The following is a 2,376-nucleotide window of genomic DNA, read 5'->3' on the forward strand; positions in this document are numbered from 1 at the left end:
CTTGTCATTTACCAAAAATAATACTAATCATCAATATCTACAAATCCACAAAAATTAACCATATCTAAAATAGTGATAATTGCACCCCTGGGGATTGACATTGGGTTAGAAAACAATACACTGGCCCACATTTTGTCCAAAAGTATCAGCTTTTCATATAGTTTCACTAATCAAGAAGATATTTGATAAACTATCTAAAGATTTACAAATATATTGTCACAGAGCATCAGTAATCATAAAATGGTATGCAATCAAAGAATAAAAAACTCATAAAATTAGATCAAAATAAAATCTCATAGGTACGCATAAATGCACTTACAACAAATAAATGTGTATTCTTTGGTTTGAAGTCAAAAAGTCATTATGCATAACTCCCCACTAGTTTGAAAATTATGTTGATAAAAGCTCACATAACCATTGACGAAATTATAACATGCTATGAGATATGAGCTACTTTATAAATTTTATCCATATTTTTTGCAAAAGATGGAATAATTTACTTTCTAAAAAATTCAAGGCAAAATTGTCACAAGCACATTGTAAGATTCCAGTGTTCTAACCAGAAACTAATGAAGTGGTACCAACAAGGTACTAATTTAGACATAAAACTAAAATATTAATAAAACAAATTCATTCTCCTTATCATCTCATTGATCTTCTATTCATGATTGCCAGCATCGTCACCTTCAATGTAGTGGTTGTGTTTCTTCTTTAGTCCACCTAATGGATTGATGAGTTTAAATGACCATAAAAGTTGTTTTCTTTCATGAAGTTTGGGCCAATAGTAACAATAGTGTGGATAAAATCTTCAATATAGATTATGTCATATTTACCTAAAACATGTTCACAAGCAATAAGATAGAAACAATAAGCACTAGGAAAGCATACTGTCTAACACAAAAAGACGTCATGATTACAAGTACCTTTTCAATGATAGAGTTGTTAGTCAAAGGAATCCACTACTGATCAACCTTTTCATAACATCTCTTGTAAATCATCTCCCTTGTGCTTTTTAAATTTGGATATCTAGAAAGAATTAAGCAAGATAATTAAATAATAGTAGATACAAGAATATATGAAATATAAAAAAACCAATCTACATAATGCTTATATCTAACCAAGAACATACCCAAAAGGTCACATATGGCTCAACCCAATGCAACATGTTCATTGTTGCTTTCTTCACTTTTAGAAACACATTGTTGAAGATTTGAAATGAAGTGCCATAGCTAGTCAATATCACTAGAATATTTTGTATATACAACCAAAAGTGATCATTAACCACTATTTTAGGGGAAAAAAAAGTGCAAAACAAACAAGTCAAGCTGAAAAAGGACTAACTTGCCTCAAACGCAAAAGTCACAAAATTGTTCTTGTCTTTGGATGCATATCATTGATACTAAATAAGAAAGATAAGAAACCCAATAAACAAAAAAAACTACTTAAACTTTTATTAGAATCCAAGGAAAAGTAAAAATTGTGTTCCTCTTTATTTAAAATAGAAGAGGTGTAAATATATTATATTAATATATGGAGAAAAAAAATTGCTATTTTTTTACGAAAAATAGACTAGAGAGATAATATAGTCTACCAAGTATATCATTGTATAAAGACCCAAAAAGTACAAGGTATATAAATACTACATATTAGCTACTTACCCATGGACACAAATAATGAACAATAGCTTAGCTTTTGGCTCAACATAAAAGTCTCCTTTCATTTTTGCCTCTCTCTTTAGTCTGATAACCTCCCATTCCTTATTTTTGTCACAAAGTACAAGAGAAACTTACTAAGGTAAATCCTCAACACTAGATGCCATGATGATACATCAATCAAACACCCAACAATTTATTAAAGGATCCACATACTCCTTGGTGACTCATAAATTGAAACAAAACTTGCCAAAAAGAAACTAAGTTACACAATGGTGACACATCACTCACAGATGAAGCAATTTATTACCTACTCCATATACTCCTTTGAATATTCCTCAGCCTTCTTAAATATCAATTTATGGTTTGTATCATTTTTCACTTTTTCAACTTCCAACTTTTAATTCTTGTCTTTCTCTCATTCTTCATTTATTTTACTCTTCTCAAGAACTGACTTAGGCACAAGCTTTGCGTCCTTTGAACTCATATCTAAAATAACAGAAAAAAATTAAATTATTTGACAAAATTAAACATTAAACAAGAAAAATAATTCTAGAAGGGAAAATCACCACATTATACTATATAATTAAAAAATATAGACAATTATAGTTAGTAATTATACACTAGATGTGAGATTTGTTGATATGGGTCTTTATGAGAGTTGGAGATTACTTTAAAATGGAAATTAACTCTTAGAAATCTAATAGCTGAAACAATCTTGTTG

General features: G+C 29.4%; 1 pseudogene; it reads right to left on the reverse strand.

Moving 5' to 3' along the window:
* Window positions 1–616: 616 nt before the first annotated feature.
* On the reverse strand, window positions 617–2,139 carry LOC149557983 (large ribosomal subunit protein uL30y-like; annotated as a pseudogene).
* Between the last annotated feature and the right edge of the window lie 237 nt (window positions 2,140–2,376).

The sequence above is a fragment of the Cupressus sempervirens genome, chromosome 5, assembly GCF_028749045.1.
Source record: "Cupressus sempervirens isolate cs-2001-9-10 chromosome 5, ASM2874904v1, whole genome shotgun sequence".
Classification (NCBI taxonomy): Eukaryota; Viridiplantae; Streptophyta; class Pinopsida; order Cupressales; family Cupressaceae; genus Cupressus; species Cupressus sempervirens.